The sequence below is a fragment of the Pinus tabuliformis genome, chromosome Q (genome assembly GCF_031772625.1).
Source record: "Pinus tabuliformis cultivar Carrire ecotype Pingquan chromosome Q, CPIR1, whole genome shotgun sequence".
Taxonomy (NCBI): domain Eukaryota; kingdom Viridiplantae; phylum Streptophyta; class Pinopsida; order Pinales; family Pinaceae; genus Pinus; species Pinus tabuliformis.
Window position 1 is genome coordinate 165,769,954 of NC_142296.1, and position 17,679 is coordinate 165,787,632.

Below are 17,679 nucleotides of genomic sequence, written 5' to 3' on the forward strand. Positions count from 1 at the left end.
ATCATCAACAGAACCCTCAAGAGACAAGTCAGTCACTTAGACATCTTGTCCCTCGGTCCCACTGCTATTCTGCAACTCTTAGGCCATAGTCGCTCTCATGTTATGGGCAAGGGAGTGGTCATCAACCTAAAGTGGCTCTCACAGGCTTGCCTGCTAGCAACTGTGGACCAGAATTGTCAGTTCTGTGCCAGCAACCCTAGGATTCAAGCCACTTTTCTAGCCCAAAATCCTGGCCTGTACGCATAACTTGTTGTAACTTCTAGAATTCATTAAAAACATAATACCAATGTTGATCAATCAAAAATAACCCTCAGGACTAGGCCTGAGCATCCCCAATCGGGACTGACATTCTATCAAACACTTGGCATCAATGCAACCTATAGGTCTAAGATACAAGGCAGAGCATAAATGACTGAAACAACTTATGAAACATAACCAAAAGGATCACCTCCTTCTCAATTGAACTACTACAACATCAACTAGGTCTTGCATCCATCCATTCAACAATTACAAGTAAATATATGAAATAACCATGACATAACCAACCATTCAGCCATGCTTATAACCAACATAAAACCATATAAATATTAGAGATATGACAACCATTAAATCCACATATAAATTAGTGCAAAAGTAAGAGAACTTAGCTTTTATTAATCATAGGAAAATCCAACCAGGTTCAGGATTTCCATGTACCACCCGACCATAGACATGGCTGAACTAAATCTCTCTTTCATCCAGTCACCCCCGTGCCATATTCCAAGCATGAATGTTGGATCTCATATAACAAACAATCCAAGAGAAACTAAGGGAATCCAGAGGTTAAACCACCTCCACCCTCATCAGACCATGATCACACCAAAAACTGGTACTCCGATCACAACTGAATAGAAGATGGAATGCCATCTGGAATCCATCACTATCCTTGAGTAATTTTCGGTCTCTTTGTCTCTTAGGCTTTACTGCAATCCAAACCCAGATCACTAGGCCCTAAATAGAGACTGCTCCCTCAGGCTTTACTGTGTATCCCACCAAAACCGGTCAAGGGATTCCTAGGCCATTGGGAATGAACTTTGAGACCACCTTCGCCCCATATTCTGAAATCCATCTGGAAATTCCAAGGTTCTAAAACCAAAATAAACATCCCAACATATCATGGCATCTAGAAAAAGGCTACGCTAGGTTGAAATCCACTTTCATATCCTGGTAGTACCATGCCACTGACAACAAGACATCCATATACCAACATGAAAATCCATGCATGTCCAAACCAGCTAGGTAATCACACATGCAAAAGGTTACCTGCAAGTATTCCTGTTGAAGCTGCTTGATTTTCCTTTCCTTTTCTTTATTTTTCATTTCCTTGCTCCAGACTAGAGTGCTCCAAGAAAAATCGAAGTCACCAAGAGAGAGAGAGAGAGAGAGAGCTCCAAACTTGAACCGATAAAAGCCATGAATCGATCCTTAGAAGCCTTTTTATGCATGAGGTCTCTATTTTCTTCATTTTCCATTATTTTCCTTCAATTTCCTCCTCACATGCAACATGTGACCTTTTACCTTCCTTTTCTCATAATTTCCTTTATTTTCATAATTAAATGTGCCAAAATGCCTTTTAATGCCTTTTTAATGTCTTTGCCAATTTCCTTAGCCAAAACACACATCCAGTAATACCCACTGGGATACATTTTCCCAACATTCAGCTTGGAATAAGTGTCCCTTAATCGTGGTCTTATTTTGTCTTTATTAACTTTTATTACATGAACTTTTCACCAGGGCTGTTACAATATATACAACTAGTTAGGGAGAGTTAATGTGCTTATACATAAATATACAATAAATGGAAATCACCAAACAAATAATCCTAATTAGTATAAAACAAATAATAAAACATTAAGAGAATAAATTGTAATTCTACACAAAAGAAGTGCTGATAAAATACAATTGTTTTTTAATGTAATATAAATGGAAATTTATCAAGCAAGAGCATGACTATACTTTTTATTACTTTAAGAATGTGAAATAACTCTCAACTTGATTTAAAATATTTTACATCAAAATTATAAATGAAAGGAAAAGCTAAATATTCCATGGAAGAAATAAATATGTTAAACTATAAGATTGATTTCATTTCCAAGATGAATTCAGATTTGTCTTTCATTTTGCGTAAAGTAAAGACATCACTTTATAACAAGTGAAAGATAGTAAAAACAATTTCAAAAAATAAAACAATTGAATTATTCCTATTTGGATTCATATACATACAATTTAATGATCGAATTTATGAAAACATAGTTCACAAATCAAAGGAGCCCATCATATGTCAATTAAGTTATATTTTTGTAGAAAACAATTGTTAGGAAAATAACGCAATCTGAAGCAAAAGAAAATAGAACTAATTAATGATAGATAGATAGACATATTAACATATACCCGTAGAGACATAGTCATATGAAGCAAAAGAAAATAGAACTAACTGATGATAGATAGATAGATAGATAGATAGACATATTAACATATACCCGTAGAGACATAAGCATATGAGTGACGTTGTTTAAATTCCAAGATATCCTAAAACACATTCAAGGAAGTCAACACAATCCCAAAAGAAACAATGAACTTATGGAAACTGAACTATAAATTATATTAAATTCATTCAATGCAAACTTAGAATATATCGATCTAAGTGTCTCTGTCACCAAAAAGATAAAATCCGTTTATTTATCTGCCTGCTACAACATTAAGGTAATCCTTCTCCTTCTTTAAATAACACAAATTTTTCCTCCTCGATTTTAACGTCCCTATCTTGATACATGATTAAAAAAATAGAAAGAGTGGTTTTGTTTCTATATATTCTAGCAAATTATTTGAATACCCTTCACATTTTTCAAAGTATACAGTTCTAAAGAAGATCCTCCCCCAATGATAATCGTAGACTGTTGAGATTTCATCCTTATCTCGCACTCCTTCTGCCATAGTCCTTGGATAATCTCGACAAACTGGTATGCTATTTTTGTCATAGTTTGTCCATTGGATACATGAAAATCATCAAGAAAATTAAATCAATAACTAATACCTTTTTTCTAAGAAATGGTTACAGGGTATTAGATTCTGCAATTTCTCTTAAACGAACAAGTGCAACTAATTAAATGAATAGAATCAAACTAGAATGATAATCATGTCTTCAAAAAGATATGAAGACTTAAAACAAGGGAAGCTGCGAGGCAGCAAGTCCCTGCATCAAGTTGAACTTTAGGTCTTTTCCAAATGCATCACAGCCAATAGAAGTTGCATCACATAGATTAAGCTGTTGATGACACATAAGTGGATTCAGCAGCAATAGATTAAGTTGTTGATGACACATAAGTGGATTATGTTGAAATGTACTCTATTCAGATTCCAAAACTGCACCAGGTGTGTTGGCATACTTCCAAGGCTTCTGTCTCCTCAAGCTCAAGCTCTTCGTGAGTTAGTTCGTTTGATGAGCAGACTGAACAATGTACTCTGTTCAGATTCCAAAACTGCACCACAGCCAATAGAAGTTGCATCACATGCCTTAACAAGCGTGTCTAATACAGTCATAAGTTGCAACTGAGGCCAAGTTTTGTTCTCATTACCATCTCTAAATTCACTGGGCTGTTCCAGGACCGTACTTGAGTTCATTCTCGGATGCATGATGAAATGTTTGTGTTGCCTCTCATTCTCAGAGTTCAGTCCCATTCTGTTTCTTGGTTGCCATACATATATACAGTAAAGTATAAACCATAGACTAAAATGATAAACTCACTAAAGAAAAAGACAACGGACTGCACAAGGATGAATTTGAAATCCATAGTCAATGCACACTTAAGAAGGAATAGAAGAATGGAAGCCAGCCAGCTGTCAAGCTTGAAGCGAATTTAGTCTAATCTTAACACCATAAGAGTGTGATGCCTGGTAGTTAATGACATTTGAAAACCTCATTTCTGACATTTGTTTAATATTGCATGAAAGCCAAAATGGAGTAATAGCTACCTTGTAACTTCTCCAAATGCCCATTATTGCATGATCAAACTAATGAAAGGAATGCACGAGACCATGGAAAATTTAAGAAGTACCCCTATAGTCCATGCTTCAAGTAGGTATGCATAAATGGTACACCACACAACTGACGAGACCATGGAAAATTTAAGAAGTACCCCTGTAGTCCATGCTTCAGGTAGGTAGGCATAAATGGTACACCACACAACTGATGACTATATTGGGGCAAAGAATTTGTGTTTACATAAAGCGTAATCGATGCTTAATGCTAGCATATCATCAATTCAAGACACCAGTAACATGAAAACTGCCTTGAAGCTTACATTTGACCTTGAAAATAAGCATTTCTTATGACAGACTGTAACATGTGAAGAATACAAGACAAGCACGAATGCTAACAATTAGGACATTAGACCGGCATCCCAGCAGAGACGATAGAAGCATAAAAAATGAGAGTTGCACCACCATGGCAGATCCAAATGCATATTTGAAGCATCCGTCGTAGACTTGTAACAGAGAAGGAAGCGGGGAATTAAGAAAACGCGTAAAATAATACAAAAATAGGCCTAAGATTCAGAATTTTGACTATCTCTCCACAAATATGTGAGCTATAACTCAAATATACTCCATAATCATGCCAAGTACTTGTTGTAGATTCATATGCTCTTCGTTCAAGATGTTATTGTTTTCTTGGTTTCTTTTTTCTTTGTGTTTCGACCTTTACAATGTAAATAATCAGAAGAGCCATGAGAACAAGTGCTAAGAGAAACAAAGCCGCGAGTTGAGTAAGTTGGCTTATGCTAATGGATTCCATGTTATGTGAAGCGGGGAGATGTATGTCAATATCTAGGTGCAGAAGGTGGTTTTGTTTTGTAAGCGAGAAATTAGGCATTGCTTTTGCCAATTTATAAAAGAGTTCAACGTGTTTCCAAGTTGGTTTTAAGCGTGAATGGCACTGGGTTTTTTATAATATTTTACTGTACAACCAAATAAGTAAAGGCGTGCTAGATCGCGAGAGTTGAATGCGGGGTAGATTCCTGACACGTGCAGAAGTAAGTACATATACTGATTGATTTGGAATGGAGCTGAAATACTTGAAGATCAGATTAGAGGGGATATAATCCAATATGAGGAGCATTTATTGGAGCAGGCCAATATTTAATGATCGGCATAAAACGAAAAGCTTACGTTAAGTGAGCAATCGGTGCATTAAGTGATCTATCTGACATGGGGGGCAAATGGCATATGAAATGATGTATGTGACGGCAGAAGTAAATGCGAAATTAGGTGAGGCAGATCTCAAATGAAATCTTGGTGGTAGATTGGGTCCAAGCTATCCTAATAAACAATTTTCATCTTGGTGGTAGATTGGGTCCAAGCTATCCTAATAAACAATTGGCTAGACATGACAAGTAATGAGTGTATGAAAGACATGTTAAGCCAACAGGTGTAACTAAAGCCTTTTCGTATAAAGCACACTACGTAATACTAGATATATTCTATTTTATTGTGCCTCCATGTATAAGACTCTAATGCAGATGACTGAACTACTTACTTATGCAGGTAGCATGGTTTCTAATATACAAAAGGTCACCTTTGCAGCTACAATCATAGCTACCCCATGTATTTTTGCAACTGCTCTCTGAGCAGTGGCAAGCTAAGAGACAGATTGATATGTGCTTCACATAAGCGTCAGTAAGAGCACTAACATGTGCTATCACATTGGATTGTATACAGAAGGTCACCTTTGCAGCTACAATCACAGCTGCCCCATGTATTTTTGCAACTGCTCTTTGAGAAGTGGCAAGCTAAGAGACAGATTGATATGTGGTTCACATAAGAATCAGTAAGAGCACTAACATGTGCTATCACATTGGCTTGTGCTTCACAATCTAATTTTGGCCCTTGTGCCCACAAGAAGAGCATTTTAACCAGCCAAATTTGTTGAAGATAGCATATCTACCTGAGGGTGAACACTACAAAAAGGCTGTACAAGGGCGCTAAAGATTCATGGACATACTAAATGCCGCTGCCTCTGGGATCGAATCCAAGCCCTTTTTGCCTCGTCCGTCCAGGTGGAGGTTAGGGGGATAGCGGGGTGGGACCAGTTAGTAAAACGAATCATCGCTGAGACCGCTACTTACAATATCCACTCTATTTTTCATGATAGTAGGTTCAATTGTGTTGTTAGACATATGGAATAGTTGTCCCTGCCTTGTATTTTGAATTGGTGTAATTTTACGAACATAAGTACCATGATATTATAGTGGGCATCTTGATTGAATTTTTTGTCTTTTATTAGCTACAAAAATAATAGACCTCACACCCTGCCAAGCATATGAAATATTCATGATATAGGGTGAAGATAGATTAAAATAACACCCCAAAAAATTCTAGAAATCATCCCCAATTTATTGTTATCACTAGTCAAAATCCATCATAAGGTCAAGAAATCATTGTTACCATGAGAATTGGGAACAATGTTGAACGTAGCTTCTGTCAATTATACCAAGCACTCTGTCAATGCCTCTACATATCACATTGTTTTGATCACCTCCTCTATAGAAATTGATCGTATTATTTGTGCTCAATCTACCTTTCATGGTCACTGTCTATTTCTGATATAGATTTTCTCAAACAGGTACCATCAAATTTGAACATGCCCATGTCCTCGAAGAAGTTGCCTAATGCAACAAGAATACACATACTACTTGCTTGGATAGCCAAGAGAATAACAATGCATGTCGAGTCTTCATGATGATATTTCGTTAATATTTAAAGTAGCAGATTCATCATATTAAAGGATTTTGAAGAAATATAGTTTAATGACAAAGCAAATTACAGAATACAGGCTTTTCCGTGAAGAGAATACTTGTTCAAAGTATGGCTTTGACACCTGACTTAGGATGACCTGCTATAGTATGCATTGTTAACATGTCATATCTAGAAATAGAGGAATTTAGATTCAAGAATTCATCAAAATGCAAAACATAATCTCATGCTTCTTATCTTCATAAGTTGTACGAAAACAAGGATCTAGGGTAAAACTAATAACAATGATCCATGCACTAGAGCATTCTCTAATTCTTCAAATAAATCAATGGGAGGAGGCATAACACATTCAAAATCTGGGAGCTCATGGCTTGAACATAAAGAAATAAGTGGCAATGATCCAACATATGGAGAAACGAAAACGAATCTGAATGCAACAAGATTTCAAATGATTTTACAAAAACAACAAGGCTTTAAAGTACAAAATATGCAGACAGAACAATGACATTTTGAGTTTTTCGAAATTTGTAGCTACAAATTTTGCAAATATCTATCCCATTAAGCTACTTAATGACTTCATAAAAACGACCCTTTGTATGAAACCTGAGCTAATAATATATGTTGCATCCTAAGAGTAAAGTGGAAGCCTACATTTCAAATGTCAATCAATATAGTTGCAAATGGTGTCTAGAAAATTGATAACATCGTTCTTATTTCTAGGCTATCTATAAGAATCAAAATCAAATGTAAGGTATATATATATATATTACTTTGTTAAATTACATATTTTTAATCTAATGTATCATGAAAATTGATTGTTTAGTCTATCACTATCAGCTCCTTCTAGAAACAAGATGTATATCCTTGCGGAATGGGGAAATGCCTTTGAAAATCCTTCATGGTGAAAGCACATGATATACTTTTCGCTAATAAGCGAAAAAGTAATTGTTTAAAGACTAGCAAAATCTGTAAAACAGTCCTTTTTTTCTTTCAACAGCCTTTTATAAATGTAAAAGATGTCACATGTGCAGAGTTTCTTTGGCACTTTCTACCAACAGAAACAGATTTTGCCAGATTTAGTCAGAGATCAGAAGTTCCACCAGACCAAAACAGGGCCAGGAACTAGCTAAAAACACATTACAAAAAACATTGCAAGGCGGCAACAATCTGGGCAACATAAACCCCCAACCAATAAAAGCAGAGCATCAAACTTCCACCTATCACAAGATGTATTAAAAAAATTGAAGCTACCTTCACACAAAAACAAAAAACCCTTCGCTGATGACTGATCCCTGATCAATGCATTGACATCTAATCAGTCCAGGCAGCAAGAAGATCCCCCTCCTAGATAGCAGGTCCGCTTGAGAGTTTTGTTCCTTGAAGATGTGGCAGAAAGAAATCGAATTGAATCATTCTTTATAGCTTGGATTTGCAAAAGCCAGTGGGATAGTGAGGGCACAGTTTCACTGCAAAGAAAAACAAGAGAGTTTTGTGTAAGATTCATGTACATTACAAAAAACATTGCAAGGCGGCAACAATCTGGGCAACATAAACCCCCAACCAATAAAAACAGAGCATCAAACTTCCACCTATCACAAGATGTATTAAAAAAAGTGAAGCTACCTTCACACAAAAACAAAAAACCCTTCACTGATGACTGATCCCTGATCAATGCACTGACTAATCAGTCCAGGCAGCAAGGAGATCCCCCTCCTAGATAGCAGGTCTGCTTGAGAGTTCTGTTCCTTGAAGATGTGGCAGAAAGAAATCGAATTGAATATGTTCGTGTCAGTCTTTCAGCCTTCCTCCAGTGATCAAATATGCTCTTACAAAGTGATTTTGAAGTGTCAAGGTCAAATTTTGTCATTTCAGTGAGTCTTCAAGCAAAATTTGGTCACTAGGCATTAGGTCTAGGGTTTGCTCTCACTCTTTTCAAATTTGCCCAAATGCCAATCTATGTCACTATTCAGCTGAGTATATCATCATTCATAGGGTTGTAATTATCATCTCAGTGTCTAATGAGTCATTTTACACCTTGTTCATGCTTCAGTTGCACCTAGGTAAGGTCATTCCCCTCTCCTAGGGTTTTGAAGGCAATTTCTCTTGGACGGTCAAATCATCGGCAAAACTTATATCCTGATGTTCATATACTTTCCCCTATCATTAAAGTACCTTATCAAACACTTCCCATCACTGAGATCCCCCAAATTCCTCATTTTCGCGCAAACCCTAGTTTCTTGCTACAACCTGGCAATTTTCTAGGTTGGGCCTGTGTTTTGCCCTTTTGGACCCCTTCCCCTCACTCAATCTCTGAGATTCCACTTTCCCCTGCTTCCTAACATCCCTCCCTACTTCCAAAAATTTCCCCAAGTATTTAGAAGTCCCTTATCCCCTTCATTTCGCTTCATTTCGACAAAATCCCTTGTTCCACACATCGGGATAGGTTTTACTCAAATGATGTTTCAGAGAAATAAAAGATGAATTTTGAAAACTTGAGAGCGGTTTTTTTCCACAACATGCCAAAGAAGAAAAACCTCCTTCACTTTTTTCACAGGTGTCATGGTTTTAGAGAAATGTCAAAAATACAATCGCGAGATCCAAGGAGGTTGGCCAAGGCACTAAAACGACGGAAAAGGCCCGATCCACTCCAAATTTTGGCCAAAGCCTCTTTGACTGAGCATGGAACTTGATTTGGGACTCCCAGCCCAAATTTCAAGAAATTTGGAGAAAATTTTGTCAATTGTGAATTTTTTGTGCCAAACACAGGTTTTTGCTCTCAACGCGTAGCGCACCGCGCGCTACCCTAAAGATGGGCAACTCCTTTTCATGAAAACACAACATTTTTGGATTTCTCATGCAAAAATACACTTTCTCAGCAATTTCCAAGAAATTTCACCAAGTTTTGAGCCTCCAGAAGGTCAAAAAACAAGCAAAAAATGACTTTCTGCCACCTTTTTGACACACAGTAAGCAGTCTTGGGAGATTGCAATTTTGGAGGGGCAAATTGACACCCAATTCACAAATTCCACTTGGGTTGGAAAGAAGACATCCAGAACTTTCCAACAAGCTCACTTTTGCCTCATTTGGACTCCGGGAAGTGCCTCAAAAGCAGGCCCAAAGGCGCGCTACGCGTTGAGATTCAGGGCGCTACGCATCAGGCTATTTTCACAGAAATGCACCTACAGCTCAGCAAAACGCACTTTTGACTAGGTTTGACTTTTTGGAGTGGATTTTGATCCTCCTTGATGTAAATTATGTAATCTTATGATACTTTTACACTTATTTATCTCTTCTAGAAGATTCATTCATGAAATAGGCAAAAATTTAATGAATGAATTGGTTTCCTAGCTTATAGAGGCAAGTTGTTTTGACTGCCTAGATTTTAGTGCTCAGTTTGGAATTGGTTGAAACAGCTCCTAGGATAGATCTCGACCCCTAGAGGCAATGAAAGATGTTATATTTCCTATATTATGTACTTTCTTGGTCATTTTCATGGTTGGACTCTTGAGGGAGAAAGCTTCTATTGTATTACTCATTGTATCTCTGCAATTTTTGGCAAAGGAAGACCAGGGTTTTTCAGTCCTTTTTTGGATTCTTGTGGTTACATGTATTGATGGTGTGTTTCTCTTTGTACTTGTAAGTTTTTTATGTGAATCATATTCTTACTTTTCCTTCTACAAATTAGGCAAATGAAATGTTAAGGTAGAATTCATGGTTGCTATGCTCTGCCTTTAAGTTTGCTTAATATCAATGTTTTCATATGTTTAAGGAGAATTCAAGGTGTTTACTTGCTCTCCTTAGCTCCTCACCAGTCATTCTTGCCCGTCTGACTCTTTCAAAGGCATCAATACAGTCTCCTACCTTGCCCCAAAGAACCCCCTGCAAAAACTGTGTCCAATCCCCGCACCCAAGATTGCCTTTCCCCAACTTTCCACCGAAACCCTAAAAATCGCAAATCAAACCCTTTTATCAGTTTACTAGCCTAAAATTAGTGTTCTTTATTGGTTATATCTGCCCATTGAAGATCTTTGCCGAGATAGATCGGAGAGAGCCCTCTCCTGCCCCGTAGGGCTAGCTACGACGCTAAGTGGTTTGATGTTGCCTTGGAGTTTTCCTTTCTCAGCCTAAGGTGAAATTTCAAGCGCTAACATACTGGCGACCATACTGGGGAAAAAAAACTTGTTTTCTGACTAATGTGTTTATTTCATAAGTCTTAGACGGAGTCTGAAGATATGCCAGGTAGCCTTCGAAAATGCTCTTGCTTTGCATCAGCGCGAGTAGATAAACGCTGCTTCAGTCGATCTCTGTGAGCTTGTGAAGATAGCACTTCATTTGCATTTCACCCCAGTATATTTGCAAACTCTGAACTTTTGGATGATTAGTTGAGAGTTTTCACAGGCTGAAATCATTCACCTGGCGACTCCTTTCACTGAAGAATCCAGCGATCAGTGCTTCATGGTGACTTCACTGCAGAGAGATCAGTAGCTGTGAGATTTTCAAGATGGACCGAATCACAAGAAGATATGCTCCCTTGAGCCGAGATCACATCCCTGGTTTTCCAAATAAAATTCCGAAAGTAGATTGGTCAAGGAATTTGCCTACATTTAAAGATGATGGTAGGAAGGACACTGCTCTACATCTGGTTAGATTTCACATGCATATTCGCAAGTTGAAGGTGGATTTTCCTGAAGATTTCTTGATGAAGATATTCCTGGCCACTCTGGAAGGTGAAGCCCAATCTTGGTATGAAAATTTGCCACAGGCCTGTATTTCTGTTTAAAGGATTTTCATGCTATGTTCATTGAACGATATAAGGACTCTTATCTATCATTAAATTTGGTTCATGACTGTTGCAAACATGCTTCTACTTTTATTGAAAGCCTTGAGAAATATTATGAAGATGATAATTTTATGGATGTTGAAATCATGGAGGCCCTCTACGAAAATCCATTTCAGCAGCATAAAGAAAACTTAGAGAATTCCCATCAAGATGATCAGGACATTTTGCAGCAGAATCAAAATCAGCAGGCTGAAGATGGTCATATAGTGGAAAATGATGAAAGAGAAGAGCTTGTTTCAGATCTGCCCACAGAAGAAGACCAGATTGCAGAATGTGATAATGTTAGGAAAACTACTTCAGAACAACATTTGGATTATGATGACCAGGAATATCTTGTGCTGAAGCCCATCAAAGAGAGCTCTACTGTTGAGATCATAGACATAGTTTTGGATTCAGATGTTCATGAACAACAAGGTGAGATATTTGTGCAAGTAAGTGATGAATCTCCTTTCAATAACTCAGTAATAAATGATAGTTTGAGTGCCCTATCATATGAAGATAATTACTGTTTAAGCATAAGAGAACAAAAGGCATTGTCTCCTTTGTTTGAAGATGAGATAGATCTACCTTTGAAAGGTCTTGTTACAGCCCAAGCTACAATAGATTTGCAATGCACACATAGTCAGGAAAGTGTTGGGGAAACTTCTTCCTCTGTTGAAGAAGATTATTGTCTTGTAGATCAGCAAACAGATAATGTTTTCCTTCACAAAGATGATAATCCGGCTGTCATATCATTTGAAGATCACCTACCATATTGTCTGACTACCGAAGATCATATCATACAAGATTACCTTTCATATTCTTCATATGTTTCATGTGCTGAAATGCTTTTCCAAGAAGAGATCTTCCAATCCATTGGTTCAGAGGTTTTTGAAGCCCATGAGCATACTTTTACCGAAGCGCATGATGAAGGCAGATCAGAATTTGAAACAGAGGACACCTTGATGTTTTAGCAGGAGGTGGCAATGGCAAATCTTCATGTTTTTTACGATCCTCTAGAAAGTTTGTTGCAGCCAGCAATGAAAGTGTTTATTACAGTGTTTTGTTGCAGCCATGGTCAACTATGTTTTTGGATGCCCAGTGATAGGTTTGTATTGTTGACCAGGAGATCTAATCAGGAGAATCAATCAAGAAGGCATCTGCTTGATTGGTTGCATTGGCATTTTGATATAGTTTGATGTATATTGTCTTGTAAGAAACACAGGTGGTTGTCATCATGATTTCAAATCTTGATGGACTGCTGCCCTTCAATAAGCTTTGTAAGTTCTTGTTTTAGTTAAGTTAGTCATGAGTCATTTGTGAGTCAGTTTTCAGTCATGTAGGTTTCATAATTGTGTCGGCTTGAGTTAAGTTTCAGTCAATAAATGAGTCAAAGTCTTGTATTGTTTGTTAAATAATGACTCCATTGCCCAATGGTTGAAAGCACTAGTCTGCTCTCCCAGAGGTTTGCGGTTCTTGGCACCTCCAAGGAGCTACCATACCCATTGGAGCCAATGTTAGTGTCAGTCTTTCTAGCCTTCCTCCAGTGATCAAATATGCTCTTACAAAGTGATTTTGAAGTGTCAAGGTCAAATTTTGTCATTTCAGTGAGTCTTCAAGCAAAATTTGGTCACTAGGCATTAGGTCTAGGGTTTGCTCTCACTCTTTTCAAAGTTGCCCAAATGCCAATCTATGTCACTATTCAGCTGAGTCTATCATCATTCATAGGGTTTTCATTATCATCTCAGTGTCTAATGAGTCATTTTACACCTTGTTCATACTTCAGTTGCGCCTAGGTAAGGTCATTTCCCTCTCCTAGGGTTTTGAAGGCAATTTCTCTTGGATGGTCAAATCATCGGCAAAAATTATATCCTGATGTTCATACACTTTCCCATATCATTAAAGTACCTTATCAAACACTTCCCATCATTGAGATCCCCCAAATTCCTCATTTTCGCGCAAACCCTAGTTTCTTGGTACAACCTGGCAATTTTCTAGGTTGGGCCTGTGTTTTACCCTTTTGGACCCCTTCCCCTCACTCAATATCTGAGATTCCACTTTCCCCTGCTTCCTAACATCCCTCCCTACTTCCAAAAATTTCCCCAAGAATTTAGAAGCCCCTTATCCCCTTCATTTCGCTTCATTTCGACAAAATCCCTTGTTCCACACATCGGGATAGGTTTTACTCAAATGATGTTTCAGAGAAATCAAAGATGAATTTTGGAAACATGAGAGAGGTTTTTCTCCAAAACATTCCAAAGAAGAAAAACCTCCTTCACTTTTTGCACAGGTGTCATGGTTTTAGAGAAATGTCAAAAATACAATCGCCAGATCCAAGGAGGTTGGCCAAGGCACTAAAACGACGGAAAAGGCCCGATCCACTCCAAATTTTGGCCAAAGCCTATTTGACTGAGCATGGTACTTGATTGGGGACTCCCATCCCAAATTTCAAGAAATTTGGAGAAAATTTTGTCAATTGTGAATTTTTTGTGCCAAACACAGGCTTTTGCTCTCAACGTGTAGCGCGCCACGCGCTACCATGAAGATGGGCAACTCATTTTCATGAAAACTCAACATTTTTGGATTTTTCATGCAAAAATACACTTTCTCAGCAATTTCCAAGAAATTTCACCAAGTTTTGAGCCTCCAGAAGGTCAAAAAACAAGCAAAAAATGACTTTCTGCCACCTTTTTGACACACAGGAAGTAGTCTTGGGAGATTGCAATTTTGGAGGGGCACATGGACACCAAATTAACAAATTTTACTTGAGTTGGAAAGTAGACATCCCAACCTTTCCAACAAGCCCACTTTTGCCTCATTTGGACTCTAGAAAGTGCCTCAAAAGCAGGCCCAAAGGCGCGCTACGCGTTGAGATTCAAGGCGCTACGCATCAGGCTATTTTCACAGAAATGCACCTACAGCTCAACAAAACGCAGTTTTGACTAGGTTTGACTTTTTGGAGTGGATTTTGATCCTCCTTGATTTAAATGATGTAATCTTATGATACTTTGACACTTATTTATCTCTTCTAGAAGATTCATTCATGAAATAGGCAAAACTTTAATGAATGAATTGGTTTCCTAGCTTATAGAGGCAAGTTGTTTTGACCGCCTAGATTTTAGTGCTCAATTTGGAATTGGTTGAAACAGCTCCTAGGATAGTGAGCTCGACCCCTAGAGGCAAGGAAAGATGTTATATTTCCTATATTATGTACTTTCTTGGTCATTTTCATGGTTGGACTCTTGAGGGAGAAAGCTTCTATTGTATTACTCATTGTATCTCTGCAATTTTTTGCAAAGGAAGACCAGGGTTTTGCAGTCCTTTTTGGGATTCCTGTGGTTACATGTATTGATGGTGTGTTTCTCTTTGTACTTGTATTTTTTTTATGTGAATCATCTTCTTACTTTTCCTTCTGCAAATTAGGCGAATGAAGTGTTAAGGTAGAATTCATGGTTGTTATGCTTTGCCTTTAAGTTTGCTTAATATCAATGTTTTCATCTGTTTAAGGAGAATTCAAGGTGTTTACTTGCTCTCCTTAGCTCCTCACCAGTCATTCTTTCCCATCTGACTCTTTCAAAGGCATCAATACAATCTCCTACCTTGCCCCAAAGAACCCCCTGCAAAAACTGTGTCCAATCCCCGCACCCAAAATTGCCTTTCCCCAACTTTCCACCGAAACCCTAAAAGTCGCAAATCAAACCTTTTTATCAGTTTACAAGCCTAAAATTCGTGTTCTCTATTGGTTATCTCTGCCTGTTGAAGATATTTTCCGAGATAGATCGGAGAGAGCCCTCTCCTGCCCCGTAGGGCTAGCTACGAGGCTAAGTGGTTTGATGTTGCATTGGAGTTTGCCTTTCTCAGCCTGAGGTGAAATTTCAAGCGCTAACAGAATCATTCTTTATAGCTTGGATTTGCAAGAGCCAGTGGGATAGTGAGGGCACAGTTTCACTGCAAAGAAAAACAACAGAGTTTTGTGTAAGCTTCAAATTCACATGTTATTAAAATAATTGAAAATTTCCAGTTCCTTACTGAAATTATTCACTCAATTGTCAATTAAGAGGAAAGTGTAGTAATACAAAGAGAATTAATTGCTTTACATGTTGCTTCACAAGCGCTTCCATACACAGACATAAACAAACCAGACAGAGACCAAAACATGACATAGATATATGCAGTTTTGCTGCTAGTTTTAGATAAAACAAAAATATTCAGAAAAGCTATCTATTTGGATGGTGAGTCGACCTGAATGGTACCAAGATAAACATCATTTTCTTTAGAAATTGTGAAATCTAGGTCGGCAAGTATTTTGGCCAAAATGTTGACCTGTCCTTAAGCTTCCTAGTCTGTTTTTGCATCTCATAGATACATAGTGATATCTCTTACTGAGTTTTTGAGCGTTCCACATACATGCTTGTGCCATATAATCTAAAGTACTAATTACATCGGTTAGAAAACGCACTGCAAACAAATTAAATGATAGAAGACTGGTCCAAGAAATTGCAAGTGTGAAAAAATACAGGGCTACCAGTAGATTATGTACCTGCCGATTATGAACATAATCCAGGAATGAAGGAACATCTGGAAATCGATGTATATCCTCTTCAGATGTAGCTAGAGATCTCTGATTCCTAGTCTGTTTTTGCATCTCATAGATACATAGTGGTATCTCTTACTGAGTTTTTGAGCGTTCCACATACATGCTTGTGCCATATAATCTAAAGTACTAATTACATCGGTTAGAAAACGCACCGCAAACAAATTAAATGATAGAAGACTGGTCCAAGAAATTGAAAGTGTGAAAAAATACAGGGCGACCAGTAGATTATGTACCTGCCGATTATGAACATAATCCAGGAATGAAGGAACATCTGGAAATTGATGTATATCCTCTTCAGATGTAGCTAGAGATCTCTGATTCCTAGTCTGTTTTTACATCTCATAGATACATAGTGGTATCTCTTACTGAGTTTTTGAGTGTTCCACATACATGCTTGTGCCATATAATCTAAAGTACTAATTACATCGGTTAGAAAATGCACCGCAAACAAATTAAATGATAGAACACTGGTCCAAGAAATTGCAAGTGTGAAAAAATACAGGGCTACCAGTAGATTATGTACCTGCCGATTATGAACATAATCCAGGAATGAAGGAACATCTGGAAATCGATGTATATCCTCTTCAGATGTAGCTAGAGATCTCTGAAAACAAATGGTGTCCCCATCTTCAAGCTGCATGATTGACATCACCACAAATATAGGAAATAATATAGTGAGGGAACCATACTTAGTAACAAACTGCATTGCATGAATTTTGAATAATAAATCCCCTCACTGACCCTTTCTATAATAAATAGAGATACAATTATGATAAAACAAGTATTGAGAACAATGGTATAAAACTGAACTAACCTAGCTAGATCGAAAAGTAATTCTCTTTTCAATGGGTTCACACATGACATTTGGTTCAAATTTGATTTCCTACATATTACAACACCCAATGCATAAAAAATTAACCAATGGATCATAGACAACCAACAAACTAGGTGCAACAAGGATCCACAGATACCTTGGAATAAGAATGCTTATAATTAATTTGCCAGCACCACATGACATCGTCACTAATTAGTGTCACAGGATCCAAAAGCTTTTATTCAACTAACCTCGTAAAATCCTTTATTCAACTAACCTCGTAAAGATCAATTTCCTCATCTGGTGGAAAACCAGCCATGGCATTCAGCTTTGTAATAATTTCTATTGGCTTGCCTAGAGCCTTGACAAAAAGCCTCCCAACATACCTGAAAGACAACAACACTTAATCATATAGACCCAATAAAACATCCCACAAGGCATTGTATTGAAAGGCAAAGTGATTTAGAACATTCAAGATAAACAAAAGCTATTACCTGAGCTCTTCTCTCTCTGGATCATACAGTTTGAAAAACAAAAGTATATCATCTTTTGTTTTATCAGGAGGTGGGAGCAGTCGATTGACTCCGATTAAAATTTTCAGCAGACAAAGATTGCTATACAATCTAAAAGACAATACCATGTGTTCATAGTACAACTGTG

General features: G+C 37.6%; 1 pseudogene across 1 annotated transcript; it reads right to left on the minus strand.

Annotated features, from left to right (window-relative positions):
- Window positions 1-17,019: 17,019 nt before the first annotated feature.
- On the minus strand, window positions 17,020-17,659 carry LOC149218765 (ubiquitin C-terminal hydrolase 13 pseudogene; annotated as a pseudogene). The gene is made up of 3 exons (XR_016249582.1): window positions 17,514-17,659; window positions 17,297-17,405; window positions 17,020-17,088 (listed from the first exon to the last, which is right to left on the minus strand). The product of XR_016249582.1 is annotated as a ubiquitin C-terminal hydrolase 13 pseudogene (transcript).
- Window positions 17,660-17,679: the final 20 nt, after the last annotated feature.